This window comes from Populus nigra, chromosome 6, assembly GCF_951802175.1.
Source record: "Populus nigra chromosome 6, ddPopNigr1.1, whole genome shotgun sequence".
Taxonomy (NCBI): domain Eukaryota; kingdom Viridiplantae; phylum Streptophyta; class Magnoliopsida; order Malpighiales; family Salicaceae; genus Populus; species Populus nigra.
The window spans coordinates 16,766,460-16,788,650 of record NC_084857.1 but is presented as its reverse complement, the minus strand read 5'-3'; the positions used below and the strand labels follow the sequence as shown (position 1 = coordinate 16,788,650).

General features: G+C 37.2%; 1 pseudogene; it reads left to right on the top strand.

The window, feature by feature from the left end:
- Nucleotides 1-678: 678 nt before the first annotated feature.
- The window catches only part of LOC133697310 (uncharacterized), a 33,213-nt pseudogene continuing 11,700 nt past the window's right edge, over nucleotides 679-22,191 (top strand).

The window sequence follows — 22,191 nt, the reverse complement described above, 5'->3', positions numbered from 1 at the left end:
CTTTTTGTTGGTCTTTAATTTTAGCTGGCATTTTTACTACTTTAGCATGCATTTTAATTTTGCAAATACACCTAATTCTAGGTTAGGTGGGGAGTAGCGGTTTGCCTCATGACTTTCAGTCGACGTTCAGATTCGTGAAACATCCAACTATGAGCTGAGTGTTTACTCGGTAATGGCGGTCACACTTTGCCCCAACCATTTCTTGTAAACCGTTATACTGCCTTCACGTGAGGTGGTCACTGGGCAGTTCATAGACCCTTTTTAGACTAAGTAGAAAGCCTACTTGTCATGCAATGACTTAGAACCTTCCTACCTTCCTTTAAGCATGAAGTACCTATATATTCATTATACATAGGTTTTTGCCATTCATACCCAATGTGCATACATTTGCATCCACACACATCCATCCATCCATTGTAAATAACATACATACTTGCATCAGGTTGAAATATAGGTCCCCAAAGAGCCTACAACACCTGACTCCGAGCAAGAAACATGAAAGATGAAGAACATGCTCACCTCACTAGCTTACTTGAGCAAACACTTAGAAATGCCTCTGGTGAAGGTCCTTCTAACCGGGCGGCTATTTTTGTTCAGCCTCTAGCAACGACTCAACCTGAAGAAGTAATGAGTGAACATGGTTAAGAACCTCCATACAATCCAACATTTGTGCACTCAATGCCACCGACACCAACCCCTCAAATCATAAATCCATTTGCCAATGAGTCCCATAAGACCAAGTCATCCAATGGCATTGATCAAGATAAAATGGCAGCATTAGAAGCCCGAATTAAAGCCATTGAAGGGGTAGACTTGTACAATCCAGTACGGGTAGCAAAAATATGTCTGGTCCCAAATGTGGTTGTCCCGAAAAAGTTTCGTGTTCCTGAATTCATCAAATATACCGAAACACAATGCCCCATGACTCATCTCAAATCTTACTGTAATAAGATGGTTGTAGTACACGATGAAAAACTACTGATGCACTTTTTCCAAGATAGCTTAAGTGGGGCGGCATTAAGTTGGTACATAAGATTGGACAACACTAAAATCCACAAATGGAAAGACTTAGTGGATGCTTTTATGAAGCAGTACAAGTACAATATGAACATTGCTCCTGGTAGAACCAATTTGTCCAATCTAGAATAAAGGGACAAGGAAAGCATAAGGGAATATGCTCAAAGGTGGAGAGACCTAGCTACTCAAATACATCCTCCACTCCTGGTACAGAGATGGTCACTTTGTTTGCTAACACGCTCAAAGCACTCTACTATGAGCATGTAATGGGTAGTTCAGCCCAGCAGTTCACTGATGTTGTTGCAGTAGCTGAGCATATAGAGCAAGGAGTCTAGAATGGTAGAATTCTTGTGCCAACTGTGGAAAAAAAGGGCTTCAAAGGTAAAATGAAAGAGGTTGACCATGTTGAGGGTAACTATAGGGGTAGGAAGAAACCATCCCAAAATTACCACACTCCATCCTATTCACCCCAAATAGCCAACATCAATTTCAACTCTTCTTTTCCTACCAGAAAACCTGAGCCTCAAACCAAACACCAAAGAGCCCAAGAACAACTACCTCCATTACCATTGCCCTTAAATGAGATGTACCAAAAGCTACTAAGCATCGGGTATATAGCTCCAGAACCCTTGATACCTCTGTAACCACCTTACCCTAACTGGTATAAGCCCGACCTCACTTGCGAGTACCATGCTGGCGCCGCGGGACATAACATTCATACTTGCAGTGCCTTCAAGAAGAGGCTCATGCATTTGATTAAAGTTGGATGGATAACCTTCAAAGGAACTCCAAATGTAAGTTCGAACCCTCTACCCAATCATGCTTCAAGTACTGGATCGGTGAATGCATTAGAGGCGGAATGCTCCAAAAACCTCAAAGCACTTATGGTAAGAGAAGGGTGTGAAGAAGGTAGTGTGCATTCTCCCTAATAGAAGACAAAGTTCTACCACAAGATGGGATGATGGAGTCTGCCCCTAACAATCGCCTCCATTTGATCATGTTTGCAAAGTTTTTGTCATATTTTAACCTGTTTTAGTCTTATTGGCAATTCGACTCATAATGCCACAAGACTCTCTGTCAAATGAGCCTTTCTCCATTATTGGGCATAATAGGGTACAATTAGGCCTTTAATTTCCTCCAAAAATTGTAGCTTGATTTTCCAGCCTACTTTCTCCACGTTGCCAGCCTTTATTTTATTTTTTGACTTTTATTTTGTAAAAAGAAATTTATTTTTTGCAAATAACCCAGAATTGGGTTATGACACTGTCGATTCCATACGTCAGCTGTCACTCAATACTCATTAACGATTTCAAGTTCAACAGGGACTTTGTTTTCACTGACGATTTATGGATTAGCATAGCCATAGTGTTTTTTACAATTCCATGCGTCATATATGACTCTATTTTTGCTATTGATTTGTTACGTTGGTTGTGAATTCATTAACGGTGTCGATTCCATACATCAGTTGTCACTCAGTATTCATTGATGATTTGAAGTTCAACAGGGACTATTTTTGCTAACGATTTATGGATCAGCCATGACATAGCGTTTTTGACAATTATGTGCATCAGCCATGACCCTATTTTTGCTATCGATTTGATGCGTGGGCCGTGAATTCATGGACGCTGTCAATTTTATACGTCAGCTGTCATTCGGTATTCATTGATGATTTGAAGTTCAACAAGGACTCTATTTTCGCCGACGATTTATGGATCAGCCATGACATAGCTTTTTTACAATCCCGTGCATTAGCCATGACTCTATTTTGCTATCGATTTGATGCGTCGGTCGTGAATTCATGGATGTTGTCGATTCCATACGTCAGCTGTCACTCAGTATTCATTGACGATTTCAACTTCTACGGGGACTTTGTTTTCCCTAACGATTTATGGATCAACAATGACATATCGTTTTTGACAATTCCATGTGTCATATATGACTCTATTTTTGCTATCGATTTGATGTGTCGGTCGTGAATTCGTTGACGCTGTCGATTCCAAACGTCAGTTGTCACTCAGTATTCATTGACGATTTCAAGTTCTATGAGGACTCTGATTTCGCTGACGATTTATGGATCAGCAGTGACATAATGTTTTAACAAATCCATGTGTTAGCCATAACTCTATTTTTGCTATCAATTTGATGCGTCGGTGGTGAATTTAGTGACACTGTCAAAGCCATACGACAATTGTCACTCAGTATTCATTGATGATTTCATGTTCAACAGGGACTCTGTTTTCGCTGACGATTTATGGACCAGTAGTGATATAGCATTTTTGACAATTCCATGCGTCAACCATGACTCTAGTTTTGCTATCGATTTGATGTGTCGGTCAACAATTCATTTATGCTGTCGATTCAATACGTCCGTTGTCACTCAGTTTTCAGTGATAATTTCAATGTATATGGCGACTCAGTTTTCGCTGACGATTTATGGATCAGCATTGACATAGTGTTTTTGACAATTCCATGCGTTAGCCATGACTCTAGTTTTGCTATCGATTTGATGCGTCGGTCATGAAATCATTGACGGTGTCGATTACATACGTCGGCTATCACTCAGTTTTCAGTGCCTTTTTCAAGGTCTACAATGACTCTGTTTTCACCGCCGATTTGTAATCAGTAGTGACATAGAGTTTTTGAATATTCCATGCATCAGCCATGACTTTATTTGGCTATCGATTAGATACGCCGGTCATGAATTCATTGACGCTGTTAATTCCATACGCAACTGCCACTCAGTATTCATTGATGATTTCAAGTTAAACAGGGACTCTGTTTTCGCTGATGATTTATGGATCAGGAGTGACATGGCGTTTTTGAAAATTCCAAGCGTCAGCCATGACTCTATTTTTGCTATCGATTTGATGTGTCGGTAGTGAATTCATTGACGCTGTCTTTTCCGTTCATTAGCTGTTACATAGTATTCATTGACCATTTCAAGGTTTACAGGGACTATGTTTTCGCTAATGATTTATGGATCAGCAAAGACATTGCATTTTTTACAATTCCATTAGACTGCCCTAACTCTATTTTTGCTATCGATTTGATGCGTCGATCGTGAATTTATTGACGTTGTCGATTCCATACGTCAGATGTCACTTAGTATTCATTGACGATTTGAAGTTCAACAGGGACTTTGTTTTTGCTGATGATTATGGATCAGTAGTGCCATAGCGTTTTTTACAATTGCATGCGTCAGCCATGACTCTAGTTTTGCTATCGATTTGATGCGTCAGTCGTCATTTCATTTACGTTGTCAATTCCATACGTTCGCTATCACTCAGTTTTCAGTAATGATTTCAATGTCTACAGAGACTCTATTTTCGCTGACGATTTATGGATTAGCAGTGACATAGCGTTTTTGACAATTCCATGCGTCAGCCATGACAGTATTTTTGCTATCGATTTGTTGTGTTGGTCATGAATTCATTGACGCTGTCGATTCCATACGGCAACTGTCACTCAGTATTCATTGACAATTTAAAGTTCAATAAGGACTCAGTTTTCGCTGACGATTTATGGATCAGCAGTGACATAGCATTTTTGACAATTCCATGTGTCAGCCCTGACTATATTTTTGCTATCAGTTTGATGCGTCGGTCATGAATTCCTTGACATTTTCGATTTTATACGTCAGCTGTCACTCAGTATTCATTGACGATTTCAAGTTCTACAGGGACTTTTTTTCGCTGATGATTTATGGATCAGCATTGACATCATGTTTTTGACAATTCAATGCGTCAACCATGACTCTAGTTTTGCTATGGATTTGATGCATCGGTCGTCATTTCATTTACGTTGTCGATTCTATACGGTCATTGTCATTCAATTTTCAGTTACGATTTCAATGTCTACAAAGACTCTGTTTTCGCTGACTCTTTATGGATCAGCAATGGCATAACATTTTTGACAATTCCATGTGTGAAATATGACTATTTTTGCTATTGATTGGATACGTCGGTTGTGAATTCATTGACGCTGTCGATTCCATACGTCCGCTATCACTCAGTTTTCAGTGATGATTTCAATGTCTATAGAGACTCTGTTTTTGCTGACGATTTATGGATCAGCAGTGACATAGCGTTTTTGACAATTCTATGCATCAGCCATCACTCTATTTTTGCTATAGATTAGATGCGTCAATCGTGAATTCATTGATGCTGTCAATTCCATATGTAACTTGTCAGCCAGTATTCATTGATGATTCAAGTTCAACAAGGACTCTGTTTTCTCTGACGATTTATGGATTAGGAGTGACATAGTGTTTTTAAGAATTCCATGCGTCACCCATGACTCTATTTTTGCTATCGATTTGATATGTCGGTCGTGAATTCATTAACGATGTCGATAACATACATCGGTTGTCACTCACTATTCATTGATGATTTCAAGGTCTACAGTTACTTTGTTTTCGCAGGCGATTTATGGTTAAGTTGTGACATAATATTTTTTACAATTCCATGAGTCTGCCATGACTCTATTTTTGCTACTGATTTGATGCATCGGTCATGAATCTATTGATGTTGTCGATTCCATACGTTAGTTGTCACTCAATATTCAATGACGATTTCAAGGTCTACAGTTACTCTGTTTTCGCCGGCGATTTATGGATCAGCCGTGACATTGCAATTTTTTACAATTCCATGAGTCTGCCATGACTCTATTTTGGCTATCGATTAAATGCGTCGGTCGTGAATTCGTTAATGTTGTCAATTTGATACGGCAATTTTCACTCAGTATTCATTGATGATTTGAAGTTCAACAAGGACTCTATTTTCGGTGATGATTTATGGACCTGCAGTGACATAGCATTTTTTACTATTCCATGTTTCAGCCATGACTCTAGTTTTGCTATCGATTTGATGCGTCAGTCATCAATTCATTTACGTTGCCGATTCCATACGTCTTCTGTCATTCAGTTTTTAGTGATGATTTCAATGTCTACAAAGACTCAGTTTTCACTGACGATTTATGGATCAGCAATGACATAGCATTTTTGACAATTTCATGCGTTAACCATGACACTATTTTTGCTATCGATTGGATGTGTCGGTCGTGAATTCATTAACGCTGTTGATTCCGTACGGCAGCTGTCACCCGGTATTCATTGACGATTTCAAGTTCAACAGGGACTCTATTTTCGCTGACGATTTATGGATCAGCCATGATGTAACGTTTTTTGACAATTACATACGTCTTCCAAGACTCTGTTTTTGCTATCGATTTGATGCGTTTTTTGTGAATTTAGTGGCATTGTCAATTCCATACGTCAGCTGTCACTCAGTATTCATTGATGATTTCAAGGTCTACAAGGACGTTGTTTCGCTGGCGATTTATCAATCAGCACTCACATAGCTTTTTTTTTTACAATTCCTTGCGTCAGCCATGACTCTATTTTTGCTATCGATTTGATGCATCATTTTTGAATTCATTGACGCTGTCGATTCCATATGTCAACTCTCACTCAGTATTCATTGACGATTTCAAGTTTATAGGGACTTTATTTTCGCTGATGATTTATGGATCAACAATGACATAGCATTTTTGACAATTTCATGTGTGAAATATGACTCTATTTTTGCTATCGATTTGATGCATCGGTTGTGAATTCATTGACGCTATCGATTCCATACGTCCGCTATCAATCAGTTTTCAGTGACGATTTCAATGTCTACAGAGACTTTGTTTTCGCTGACGATTTATGGATCAATAGTGACATAGCGTTTTTTACAATTCCATGCGTCAGCCATCACTCTATTTTTGCTATAGATTAGATGCGCCGGTCGTGAATTCATTGATGCTGTCAATTCCATACGTCACCTATCAGTCAGTATTCATTTACGATTTCAAGTTCAATAGGGACTCTGTTTTCTCTGATGATTTATGGATTAAGAGTGACATAGTGTTTTTCACAATTCCATGCGTCACCTATGACTCTATTTTTTCTATCGATTTGATACATTGATCTTGAATTCATTAACGATGTCAATAACATACGTCGGCTGTCACTCACTATTCATTGATGATTTCAAGGTCTACAGTTACTCTATTTTTGCAAGCGGTTTATGGATAAGCTGTGACATAGCGTTTTTTACAATTCCATGAGTCTGCCATGACTCTATTTTTGCTATCGACTTGATGTGTCGGTCGTGAATCTATTGACGTTGTCGATTCCATACGTTAGTTATCACTCAGTATTCATTGATGATTTCAAGGTCTACAGTTACTCTGTTTTTGCCGGTGATTTATGGATCAGCTGTGACATTGCATTTTTTACAATTCCATGAGTCTGCCATGACTCTATTTTTGCTATCGATTAGATGCGTCGGTCTTGAATTCATTGACGCTGTCAATTCGATACGTCAACTATCACTTAGTATTCATTGACGATTTAAAGTTCAATAGGGACTCTGTTTTCGATGACAATTTATGGACCTACAGTGACATAGCATTTTTTACTATTCCATGCGTCAGCAATGACTCTAGTTTTGCTATCGATTTGATGCGTCGGTCATCAATTCATTTACGCTATCGATTCCATAAGTCCTCTATCACTTAGTTTTCAGTGATGATTTCAATGTCTACAAAGACTTAGTTTTCGCTGACGATTTACAGATCAGCAGTGACATAGCGTTTTTGACAATTTCATGCGTCAGCCATGACAGTATTTTTGCTATTGATTTGTTGTGTCAGTCATGAATTCATTGACGCTGTCAATTCCATACGGAAATTGTCACCCAGTATTCATTGACAATTTCAAGTTCAACAGGACTCTATTTTCACTAACGATTTATGGATCAGCCGTGACATAGCGTTTTTGACAATTCCATGCGTCTTCCAAGACTCTATTTTCGCTATCGATTTGATATGTTGTTCGTGAATTCAGTGGCGCTGTAGATTCCATACGTCAGCTGTCACTCGGTATTCATTGACGATTTCAGGGTCTACAGGGACATTGTTTTCGCTGACGATTTATGGATCAGCACTAACATAGCTTTTTTTGACAATTCCTTGCGTCAGCCATGACTCTATTTTTGCTATCAATTTGATGTGTCGGTTGTGAATTCATTGACGCTGTGGATTCCATACGTCAACTGTCACTCAGTATTCATTGACGATTTCAAGTTTTATAGGGACTTTGTTTTCATTGATGATTTATGGATCAGCAATGACATAGTTTTTGACAATTCCCTACGTCAGATATGACTCTATTTTGCTATCGATTTGATGCATGGGTCGTGAATTCATTAACGTTGTTGATTCCATACAGCAGCTGTAACTCTGTATTCATTGACGATTTCATGTTCAATATGGACTCAGTTTTCGCTGACGATTTATGGATCAACAGTGACATATCATTTTTGACAATTCCATATGTCAAACATAACTCTATTTTTGCTATCGATTTCATGCGTCGATAGTGAATTCATAGACGTTGTCGATTCCATACGTTCGTTGTCACTCAGTATTCATTGACAATTTCAAGTTCAATAAGGACTCAGTTTTCGCTGACGATTTGTGGATCATCAGTGACATAACGTTTTTTACAATTCCATGCGTCAGACATAACTCTATTTTTGCTATCGATTTGATGCATCAATAGTGAATTAATCGATGTTGTCGATTCCATACGTCCTTTGTCACTAAGTTTTCAGTGATGATTTCAATGTCTACAGAGACTCAGTTTTCACTGACGATTTACAGATCAACAGTGACATAGCGTTTTTGACAATTTCATGCGTCAGCCATGACATTATTTTTGTTATCGATTTGATGTGTCGGTCGTGAATTCATTGACGTTGTCGATTTCATACGACAGCTGTCACCTAGTATTCATTGACAATTTCAAGTTCAATAAGGACTCTGTTTTCGCTGACGATTTATGAATCAGTCATGACATAGTGTTTTTGACAATTCCATGCGTCTTCCAAGATTCTATTTTTGCTATCGATTTGATATGTCAGTCGTGAATTCAGTGGCGCTGTCAATTCCATACGTCAGCTGTCATTCTGTATTCATTGACGACTTCAAGGTCTACAGGGACGTTGTTTTCGCTGATGATTTTTGGATCAACATTAACATAGCTTTTTTTTATAATTTCATGCTTCAACCATGACACTATTTTTGCTATCAATTTGATGTGTCGGTCGTGAATTCATTGACTTTGTTGATTCCATACAGCAGCTGTCACCTAGTATTCATTGTCAATTTCAAGTTCAACAGGGACTCTGTTTTCGCTGACGATTTATGGATCAGCCATGACATAACGTTTTTGACAATTCCATGCATCTTCCAAGATTCTATTTTTGCTATCGATTTGATGTGTTGTTCCTGAATTCAGTGGCGCTGTCGATTCCATACGTCAGTTGTCACTCTGTATTCATTGACGATTTCAAGGTCTATAGGGACGTTGTTTTTGCTGATGATTTTTGGATCAGCATTGACATAGCTTTTTTTACAATTCCTTGCGTCAGCCATGACTCTATTTTTGCTATCAATTTGATGCATCGGTTGTCAATTCTTTGACACTGTTGATTCCATACATAAGCTGTCACTTAGTATTCATTGTCGATTTCAAGTTTTACAGAGACTTTGTTTTTGCTGATGATTTATGGATCAGCAATGATATATCGTTTTTTACAATTCCATGTGTCAAATATGACTATTTTGCTATCGATTTGAGGCGTGTGTCATGAATTCATTGACGCTGTAGATTCCATTCCATACGGCAGCTGTCACTCTGTATTCATTGACGATTTCAAGTTCAATAGGGACCCAGTTTTCGTTGACGATTTATAGATCAGTAGTGACATATCATTTTTGACAATTCCATGTGTCAGACATAACTCTATTTTTGCTATCGGTTTGATGCATCGATAGAGAATTCAGAGACACTGTCAATTCCATATGTCCGCTGTCACTCATTATTCATTTCGTCTATAAGGACTTTGTTTTCGCTAACAATTTATGGATCAGCAATGACATAGCATTTTTTACAATTCCATGCATCAGCTATGACTCTATTTTTGCTATTGATTTGATGTGTCAGTCGTGAATTCATTGACGGTGTCGATTCCATACATTAGTTGTCACTTGGTATTCATTGACAATTTCAAGTTCGACAGGGACTCTGTTTTCACTGACGATTTATGGATGAGCAGTGACATAGCGTTTTTGACAATTCCATGTGGCAGCTATAACTCTATTTTTTCTATCGGTTTGATGCATCGATAGAGAATTCAGAGACACTGTCAATTCCATATGTCCGCTGTCACTCATTATTCATTTGGTCTATAAGGACTTTGTTTTCGCTAACAATTTATGGATCAGCAATGACATAGCATTTTTTACAATTCCATGCATCAACCATGACTCTATTTTTGCTATTGATTTGATGTGTCGGTCGTGAATTCATTGACACTGTCGATTCCATACATTAGCTGTCACTTGGTATTCATTGACAATTTCAAGTTCGACAGGGACTCTGTTTTCACTGTTAACGAATTGATGTGTCAGTAGTGAATTTAGTGACGTTGTCGATTCCATATGTTTGCTGTCACTCAGTATTCATTAACGATTTCAAGGTCTATAGGGACGTTGTTTTCATTGACGATTTATGGATCAGCACTGATATAGCATTTTTGATAATTCCTTGCGTCAGCCATGACTGTACTTTTGCTATCGATTTGATGCGTCGCTTGTGAATTCATTGACACTGTCGATTCCATATGTTAGTTGTCACTCAGTATTCATTGACGATTTCAAGGTCTATAGTGACTCTGTTTTCACTGCCGATTTGTGGATGAGCAATGCCATAGCATTTTTGACAATTCCATACGTTAGATATGACTATTTTTGCTATCAATTTGATGCGTCGATTATGAATTCATTGATGCAGTCGATTCCATATGGCAGTTATCACTCAGTATTCATTGACGATTTCAAGTTCAATAGTGACTTAGTTTTCGCTGACGTTTATGGATTAGCAGTGACATAGCGTTTTTGACAAATCCATGCGTCAGCCATTACTCTATTTTTTTCTTATGATTTGATACGTCGGTCGTGAATTCATTGACACTGTTGATTCCATACATTAGCTGTCACTTGGTATTCATTAACGATTTATAGGTCTACAGGAACTTTATTTTCATTGACGATTTATGGTTCAACAATGACATAGCATTTTTGACAATTCCATGTGGGAGCCATAACTCTATTTTTGTTATTGAATCAATATGTCGGTCGTGAATTCATTGACGTTGTCGATTATTGACACGATCAAAGAGTTGATGTCTTATCCCAAGTGTAGGAATATCAAAGTAATAAATAACCCGGCAAGACCGGGGTCGAACCACAGAGAGGTGAATTATATAAATTACAAATAATAAAATGATATTGATGTTGAAAAGAATTTAGATATAATATTGATGTAAAGATTAAACAATGACAAAACTGATGTCAAGGTTAAAGGATGCACTAATGGTATTTCAAATAAATATAATATAAACTCTTTTTATTACTCAACTGGAAACCACACACAAAGGAGGTTCCAATCAGATGATTTATCGGTATTAGCTCATTATAAATTATTAACATGATCATATTAATCATCTTATCTAAGTAACACCATACTTATAAATATCATCAGGCATTCATGTTGCTAGCTTATGTTAACAACAAATCAAGTTCCTATCATAATAACGATGTCGGCCGAAGACTATAAAGGATCAAGCATTTGATGTACCAAGTGTTATACAACACAAATCTAGATTAACCATTTAATAAGCAAGATATTAAGAATTAGTAAGATAAAAAGATAAAACATGTTAATAACAATCTTTCTTGGATATAAACATTAAAGTCCATGTTGAGTTTATATTATACCTATTCTAACACCACTAGTGAAACCTTTTCATCTTGACATAATTAACTTAGCTAAATATAATGAAGAAGAAAAACATAAATAATGTAAGAACATAAACATGATATAAGTTAACTAAGTACAGGAAGGCATAAACAAGATATTAATATAGCATGAAAGAAAACTTGAACATTGCAAAGAGAGAAAGCAAGAAGATGATTTTGATCTGAAAAATAAGATGACTAAATACATGGAAAATGCCTCCTTTTATAGGCTAAAATTCAGAACTATTGATTGGTTGACTAAGAAAATAGTTGGTGGCCAACCATTGATTTGGTGGCTGGTTTTTGACATTGTTGGCTGCTGGTTATTGATATTATTGGCTAGTTATTGATATTGTTGGTTGGCCAAAACGTCATTGCTAATATCAGAATTAGAGCCCATCTTACTCATGAAAGTTGTGGGCAATTGTCTCAACTTTCCAACAACAAAAAACCCAGAGCTCATTTGGACTTCTAGAACTCAAGATATGATCTAAAAATCGAACAGTGTCTGAGCTGCAAGACAAATTCCTACTTCTTTGTTGATGCTAAGATTTGAACTTGAAAATGATAGAATTGAATCTTGGACTCCCCATGAAAGTTTTAGGCATATGTCTTAGCTTTCCATATATATAAAGAAGACCTAAATCCAAGGTCTACAACTCCAGTTATGATCCAATAACCGAATGGTGTTCCAATTTGAACCAATATCTCTTCTCTTAGCCCTTTCTTTGTCTTCTTAATTTCAATAGTTAATCACATCAATCAATCCTTTGAATTGTGAGATATACCTGCATTCAAAATAAGAATTTAGCATAAATTAAAGATATGTTATATTATCAGACTTGTTATTATAAAACATGCTTTAGTTAGAGAATTTAATGATACTTTAGTGCGATATGATGATATAATGAGAATGCACTTTTAAGTACTAATCACACGCCCTAACCAGCTTATTACTAGTCCCTAGTAATCAAAGCGTTAAAATAGAAAAATAATTTACAAGTTCCGCAAAGCAAGGTATTCATCATTTAACTTCCATTAATCTATCCAAATAAATAAACTCTCATTAAATTTATATATCTGCTTCATATTTCTTAAACAAGATATTAATAAACCTTCTTTTTATGTGCTCAATGTATGAAAACATAGATGATAGGGCTTTTATTGGAAGAAAACAATATTTTATTCTAATGTTTAAGGTTAACTTCCTTGGGTTGGGATTATTATCTTTTTTTTTTGTTTTGTTTTTTGAAAGCAAGAATTTATAACACAATGTATCTTGAACCCATGTAACAAGCTTTCAGCTAATGACTCCCAGATCAGTAGGTCTTAGGGCATCAGGTGTTGAGACACCCCTTCGAGCTTAGTAACTCAGGTTGCAAATACTAAAATGTAAATAGTGCAATGTTTGATTCCCTTAAGCTTTCTCCTCAACCCATGTAACAAGCACTGGGCCAATAGCTCCCAAGTCAGTTGACTTTAGGGTACTAGATTTTAAAACACCCCTTCAAGCTTAATTTCTTAAGTCAAGGAGGCTACGAAACCAAATTTATCAACTTTTTTTATTTATTCAATTTTTTGTTGTTGTTATTATTATTATTATTATTTTATTTTATTTTGTTTTGTTTTTGCATATTATATACTATCTCTTTTCCTTAGTTGTTACCTTTAACAAAAGAACATGAATAATGTAATAATCCAATATGCAACCCACAATAATATGTTAAAGTGTGTGTGTGTGTGTGAAAATGAAGGTTTAGGAATACTTGTTAAATGAGTATATGAGCAGAATCAAGTGATAACAATGTGAGAGTTTGTAAACCTGAATATTTTAAGAAGTATTCTAATAGACCTTGTTAAGACTGTTTACGAAGATGCGTCTCAAGAGTCATTAAAATTCCTCCTTTACTCTGTCATCCTAGTAACAACAGGTTTGCAAATGGTTTTAATAATAGAAAACATAATTAGTTAAATATATTTTTTTAATATCAACTACTACCCTCTCCCCCAAACCAAAACGAGACATTGTTCTCAATGTTCTAAGGTAGAAAGATAGAGTAAAACAACGACTACTGACAAACCTGAAACACACTTAAACAAATATAAGAAAGAACAAAACACAAATATTATGCTATTAATAAAACCAAAAGACATAATTTTTCACAAACTAAGGCTCAAATCCAATCTAAACTTTTTATAGTGTTTCGTGATTGACCAATTGAGTCGACTCATAGAGGAATCAACTACAGGGATGAAAGATTGAAGTTCATCCATCAATCGCTCAACAGTAGCAACAAAGATGAGGATTTGTCGCGCTTAAAATGTTAGAAATTGTTGTTCCACAGCATGATTAAGAAAAGACAGTAAAGTATTATAAAAACCATTAACATTTAGCAAACCTATAGGTTTGTAGTGAATGTTCAGTTGAGCCCAAGAGAAAATATGAAATATCTCTTCTAAAGTGCCTAGACCACCTGGTAAAGCAATGAAGGCATCAACATGGTTAAACATTACAAACAGTCGTTCAAACATTGTGGAGACCTGTAGTTCCTCTCCGACTGTTTTTCCAATGATGTCCCCTTCGGCTAAAGCTTTGAGGACGACCCCCAAAACTTGACTGCCTCTTAAAAATACAACTATTGACACACCCCTTATTAACCCAAGGCTGCCTCCTCCATACACCAAATGAATCTTTCTCTGAGCTAGTACCTGACCAAGATGATTTGCTAATTCTTAAAACTCATTTTCTTTCCCAGGACTGGATCCACCAAAAACACAAATATTTCTTATTTGATGACTTGAGGAAACTACCATTTCTACACACTTCTATGTCTGTTGAATGTATGGGTTGAGTAGAAATGAAAGGAAGGAAGAGAAGATTTTATAAATGAGAAATTGAAAATGCAATCATACCACTTATATGTAGGCTAGTTGGAGTGTCACTCTCTCTCTTTCTTTTGTTTTTTTTGTTTTTTGTTTTTTTTTATTTTTTTAAAAACATGTGTATGTACAAGTAGTTGTGATTGTGGATCACATCTTCCCTTGGTTTTACATCCAAGAATGGCTTAAACGCCCTCTATGGGTCGGGGATAGGCTTCCCATCTAGTTTTCTTAAAAAACTAGTAAACGGGGTTTTTTTTAGTCAGATTCCCAAGACTATGTCGATCGTGTTTTTTATGAAAATGGGGCTATAAATCATGAATTGCACGATGCATATCTCCACTATGATGAGAATTAAGAGCCAATAGAAGATTAACTAAAGACTCTCTATGCTTTGAAATAAATCCCACCTTTTGACAATTTTCACTAGTTTTGCAGAATGCATGTGAGTCTTTGAACATGGTGGGCCAATAGAATCCACATTATAAGATTTTTGCAATTGTCTTTTTTTATGAGAAATGATCTCCATATGCCTCGAAATGACAAAATTTAATGATACTACTTACCTCATTATCGGGAATGCTTTTTTGAAATATTTGATCAAGACAATATTTAAATAGGTAAGGGTCATCCCAATAAAAGTTCTTCACGTCGCTCAAAAACTTTCTTTTATCTTGGGTATCTAAGTGAGCTGGCAAAAATCCTGAAGCAAGAAAATTGTCAATATTAGCAGACCAAGGTATCGAAGCAATAGAAAGTGAAGATTGACCAGGAAAGTAATCGTCAATTGGTGTGATGTCAGATGTCGAATCTATTGTCAATTTTGACAAATGATTCGCGACAACATTTTTTGTGCCTTTTTCATCCTCGATTCCTTCCTGTTTGAAAGTTTCAAAGATTTCAGAATCATGATTGACTTCCCTTTGTTTGGTCATAGCATGAGGAAATGCAAGTACTAGTGGAGAATCGGTCTGTTATTTGCAATGTTTAGGTTTAACCCCTTCCATACCCTCGGAGATTGACTCGTCATCTTTCTCACAAGGTTCAAGAATTGGTTTTTCAATAACCTTACCACTGTAGAGAGTAATGACTGGACTTGATACATATGTTGGCTTCTGGAGCTGCTTGCACTTGAATTGAATTGTCCTTTGGGATTTTGTTGTGGTTGAGATGAGAACTTACCTTTCTCCTGAAAACTGAGAGCAAATGTGAATTTTGCAAGAGTATCTTTAAAATATGTAATGCTTTAAGCAAGTTGAGTGTTGATTGTCTCTTGCTTTTCAATGAATGCATATAAAGCGTCCTCAAGATTTCTTCCAAGAAGAGGAACATAAAGAGATGCATACCCATGAGAACTTTGAAAATTATGATGTGCCTAAAATGGTGGTTGTGAAGTTTGTGCATTATTGTAACCACTCTTCCAACTGAAATTTGGGTCACTAAAAGAAGGCAAAGTTGGATAATCATTAATTGAGTGTTCATTAGTTTCACAAATTTGACACACAATTTCTTGAACAGATTTTAATTGACCACTCTTTTTTTAATTCTAGTGCCTCAACTTTTCTAGCTAAATATACAAATTTGGCTTGAAGGCAAATTTTCACTAACGATTTATGAATCAGCAGTGACATGGCGTTTTTGACAATTCCATGTGTCAGCTATAACTCTATTTTTGACAATTCCATTTTCACTAACGATTTATCAATTTGATGCGTCGATAGTGAATTCATTGACATTGTTGATTCCATACGTCAGCTGTCACTCAGTATTCATTGACGATTCCAAGGTCTACAGTGACTTTGTTTTCGTTGATGATTTATGGATCAGCACTAACATAGCATTTTTTACAATTCCTTGCATCAACCATGACTCTATTTTTGCTATCGATTTGATGCATCGGTTGTGAATTCATTGACGCTGTTGATTCCATACATCCGCTCTCACTCAGTTTTCAGTGACGATTTCTATGTCTACAGAGACTAAGTTTTCGCTGATGATTTATTGATTTGGTGCGTCGGTCGTGAATTCATTGACTCTGTCGATTCCATACGGCAGCTGTCACTCAGTATTCATTGATGATTTCAAGTTCAACAGGGACACTATTTTCACTAATGATTTATGGATCTGTAGTGACATAGCATTTTTGACAATTCCATGTGTCATTCATGACTCTAGTTTTGCTATCGATTTGATGTGTCGGTAGTGAATTTATTGACGCAGTCGATTCCATACGTCACTTGTCACTCGGTATTCATTGACGATTTCAAAGTCTACAGTGACTTTGTTTTCGCTGATGATTTATGGATCAGCACTAACATAACATTTTTTACAATTCCTTGCGTCAGTCATGCCTCTATTTTTGCTATCGATTTGATGCGTCGGTTGTGAATTTATTAACGCAATTGATTCCATACGATAGCTGTAACTGAGTATTCATTGACAATTTCAAGTTTTACAGGGATTGTGTTTTTGCTGACAATTTATGGATCAGCAATGACATAGCATTTTTTACAATTCCATGCGTTAGATATGATATTTTTTTCTATCGATTTGATGCGTTGGTCGTGAATTCATTGATGCTGTCACTCAGTATTCATTGATGATTTCAAGGTCTATAGTTACTCAGTTTTCACCGCCAATTTATGGATCAGCCGTGACATAGCGTTTTTTACAATTCCATGCACCAGCCATAACTCTAGTTTTGCTATCGATTTGATGCGTCGGTCGTCAATTCATTTACGATGTCGATTCCATACGTCCTCCGTCACTTAGTTTTCAGTGACGATTTCAATGTCTACAGAGACTCAGTTTTCGCTGATGATTTATGGATCAGCAGTGACATAACGTTTTTGACAATTCCATGAGTCTGCCATGACTCCATTTTTGCTATCGATTTGATGCGTTGTTCGTGAATTCATTGACGATGTCGATTCCATGCGTCGGCTATCACTCAGTATTCAGTGATAATTTCAGTGACTCAGTTTTCGCTGACAATTTATGGCTCAGTAGTGACATAGCATTTTTTTACAATTCCATGAGTCTGCCATGACTATTGTTGCTATCGATTAGATATGTCGTTCGTGAATTCATTGTCGTTGTTGACTCCATACGTCGGTTGTCACTCTGTTTTCGCCTGCGATTTATGGATCAGTCGTGACATAGCGTTTTTGACAATTCCTTGTGTTAGCCATGACTCTATTTTTTCTATCGATTTGATGCGTCGGTTGTGAATTCATTGACGGTGTCGACTACATACGTCGGCTATCACTTAATATTCATTGACGATTTCAAGGCCTACAGTGACTTTGTTTTCGCATGCGATTTATAGATCAGTCGTGACATTTTTTACAATTCCAAGAATCTGCCATGAATTCATTTTTGCTATCGAATTAATGCGTCGTTCGTGAATTCATTGACGCTGTCGATTCCATGTGTCGGCTGTCACTTAGTATTCATTGATGATTTCAAGGTCTACAGTGACTCTGTATTCGCAGGCGATTTATGTATCAGCCGTGATATAGCGTTTTTGACAATTCCATGAATCTGCCATGACCCTATTTTTGCTATCGATTTGATGCGTTGTTCGTTAATTCATTGACGCTGTTGATTCCTTGCATTGGCTGTCACTCAGTATTCATTAATGATTTCAAGTTCAATATCGACTCTGTTTTCGCTGACGATTTATGGATCAGTAGAGACAATATTTTTTTACAATTCCATGAGTCTGCCATGACTCTATTTGTGCTATCGATTTGATGCGTCGTTCGTGAATTCATTGACGCTATCGATCATATCCTTCGGCTGTCACTCAGTATTCAGTGATGATTTCAACGTCTACTGTGACTCAGGTTTCGCTGATGATTTATGGATCAGTAGTGACATATCATTATTTTTACAATTCCATTAGGTTGCCATGACTCTATTTTTGCTGTCGATTTGATGCGTCGTTCGTGAATTCATTGACGCTGTAGATTCCATACGTCGGTTGTCACTCGGTATTCATTAATGATTTCAAGGTCTACAGTGACTCTGTTTTCACTGGCGATTTATGGAACAGCAGTTACGTAGCGTTTTTTACAATTCCTTGCGTTAGCCATGACTTTATTTTTGCTATCAATTTGATGCGGTGGTCGTGAATTCATTGACGGTGTTGATTACATACTTCGGCTGTCACTCAGTATTCAATGACAATTTTAAGGTCTATAGTGACTCTGTTCTCGCCGGCAATTTATGGATTAGCCGTGACATATCGTTTTTGACAATTCCATGAGTCTACCATGACTCCATTTTTGCTATCGATTTGATGCCTCATTCATGAATTCATTGACGCTGTCGATTCCATGCGTCAACTGTCACTCAGTATTCATTGATGATTTCAAGTTCAATATGGACTCTGTTTTCACTGACGATTTATGGGTCAGTAGTGACAAAGCCTTTTTTTACAATTCCATTAGTCTATCATGACTCTATTTTTGCTATCGATTTGATGCGTCGTTCATGAATTCATTGACGCTGTAGATTCCATACGTCGGTTGTCACTCAGTATTCAGTGACGATTTCAAGGTCTACAGTGACTCAGTTTTCGCTGACGATTTATGGAACAGCAGTGACGTAGCGTTTTTGACAATTCCTTGCGCTAGCCGTCACTCTATTTTTGCTATCGATTTAATGCGTCGGTCGTGAATTTATTGACGGTGTCGATTACATACGGCAATTGTCACTCAGTATTCATTGATGATTTGAAGGTCTACATTGACTCTGTTTTCGCCGGCGATTTATGGATTAACCGTAACATAGCGCTTTTGACAATTCCATTAGCCGTGACGCCATTTTTGCTATCGATTTAATGCGTCGTTCGTGAATTCATTGACGCTGTCAATTCCATGCATCGGCTGTCACTTAGTATTCATTGATGATTTCAAGGTCTATAGTGACTATGTATTCGCAGACGATTTATCTATCAGCCGTGATATAACATTTTTGACAATTCCATGAGTCTGCTATGACCCTATTTTTGCTATTGATTTGATGCGTCGTTTGTGAATTCATTGATGCTTTCGATTCCATGCGTCGGCTGTCACTTAGTATTCATTGAAGATTTCAAGTTCAATATGGACTCCGTTTTTGCTGACGATTTATGGGTCAACAGTGACATAACGTTTTTGACAATTCCTTGCGTTAGCCATGACTATATTTTTGCTATCGATTTGATGCGTCGTTCATGAATTTATTGACGCTGTAGATTCCATTCGTCGACTGTCACTTAGTATTCAGTGATAATTTCAAGGTTTACAGTGACTCAGTTTTCGCTGACAATTTATGGCTCAGTAGTGACATAGCATTTTTTTACAATTCCATGAGTCTGTCATGACTCTATTTTTGCTATCGATTTGATATGTCGTTCGTGAATTCATTATCGCTGTCGACTCCATACGTCGACTGTCACTCAGTATTCATTGACAATTTCAAGGTCTACAGTGACTCTGTTTTCGCCAGCGATTTACGGATCAGCCGTGACATAGTGTTTTTGACAATTCCACGAATCAGCCATGACTTCATTTTTGTTATTGATTTGATGCATCGTTCGTGAATTCCTTGACGCTGTCGATTCCATGCGTCGGCTGTCACTTAGTATTCATTGACGATTTCAAGGTCTATAGCGACTTTGTTTTCGCTGGCGATTTATGGATCAGCCGTGACATAGCGTTTTTGACAATTCCATGCGTCTGCCATTACTCCATTTTCACTATCAATTTGATGCATCGTTCATGAATTCATTGAAGCTGTCGATTCCATACGTCGGTTGTCACTCAGTATTCATTGACGATTTCAAGTTCAATATGGACTCTGTTTTCGCTGACGATTTATGGGTCACTAGTGATATAACGTTTTTGACAATTCCATGAGTCTGCCATGACTCCATTTTCGCTATCAATTTGATGTCTCGTTCATGAATTCATTGAAGCTGTTGATTCCATGTGTCGGCTGTCACTCAGTATTCATTGACGATTTCAAGTTCAATATGGACTCCGTTTTCGCTGACGATTTATGGGTCACTAGTGACATAGCGTTTTTGACAATTCCATGAGTCTGCCATGACTCCATTTTCGCTATCAATTTGATGCATCGTTCATGAATTCCTTGAAGTTGTCGATTCTATGCGTCGGCTATCACTCAGTATTCATTAACGATTTGAAGTTCAATATGGACTCCGTTTTCGCTGACGATTTATGGGTCAATAGTGACGTAGCATTTTTTTACAATTCCATGAGTCTGCCATGACTCCATTTTTTGCTATCGAATTGATGCATTGTTCGTGAACTCATTGACATTGTAGATTCTATACGTCGGCTGTGACTCAGTATTCAGTGACGATTTCAAGGTCTACAGTGACTCTGTTTTCGCTGGTGATTTATGGATCGCCAGTGACATAGCGTTTTTGACAATTCCTTGCGTAAGCCATGACTCTATTTTTGCTATCGATTTGATGCGTCGGTCATGAATTCATTGACGGTGTCTATTACATACGTCAACTGTCACTCAGTATTCAATGACGATTTTAAGGTCTACAATGACTCTGTTTTCGCCGGCGATTTATGGATTAGTTGTGACATAGCATTTTTTACAGTTCCATGAGTCTGCCATGACTCCATTTTTGCTATCGATTTGATGCGTCCTTCGTGAATTCATTGACGCTGTCGATTCCATGCGTCGGGTGTCACTCAGTATTCAGTGATGATTTCAAGTTCAATATGAACACTGTTTTCGCTGACGATTTATGGTTCAGTAGTGACATAGCATTTTTTTACAATTTCATGAGTCTCCTTTTACTCTAGTTTTGCTATCGATTTGATGCGTCGTTCGTGAATTCATTGACGCTATCGATTACATACGTTGGCTGTCACTCAGTATTCAGTGACGATTTCAAGGTCTACAGTGACTCAGTTTTCGCTGACGATTTATGGAACAACAGTGACGTAGCGTTTTTGACAATTCCTTGCGCTAGCCGTCACTCTATTTTTGCTATCGATTTAATGCGTCGGTTGTGAATTTAGCATAAGAAGGTACCTGTTTAATAGCATCCAACAAAGGTATATTTATCCTTACCTACTTGAAAGTTTCAAAGATTTCAGAGTTGTGATTGACTTTCCTTTGTTTGGTTATGGCATGAGGAAATGGAAGTGCTAGCGGGGAATCTGTCTTTTCTTTACATTGTTCAGATTCAACCCTTCCTTACCCTCGAAGATTGACTCATCATCTTTCTCACAAGGTTCAAGAGTGGGTTTTTTAATAACCTTACCACTACGAAGAGTAGTGACTAATTTGACTTGATCCATATGTTGGCTTCCAAAACTACTTGCATTTGCATTGTATTGCCCCCTGGGA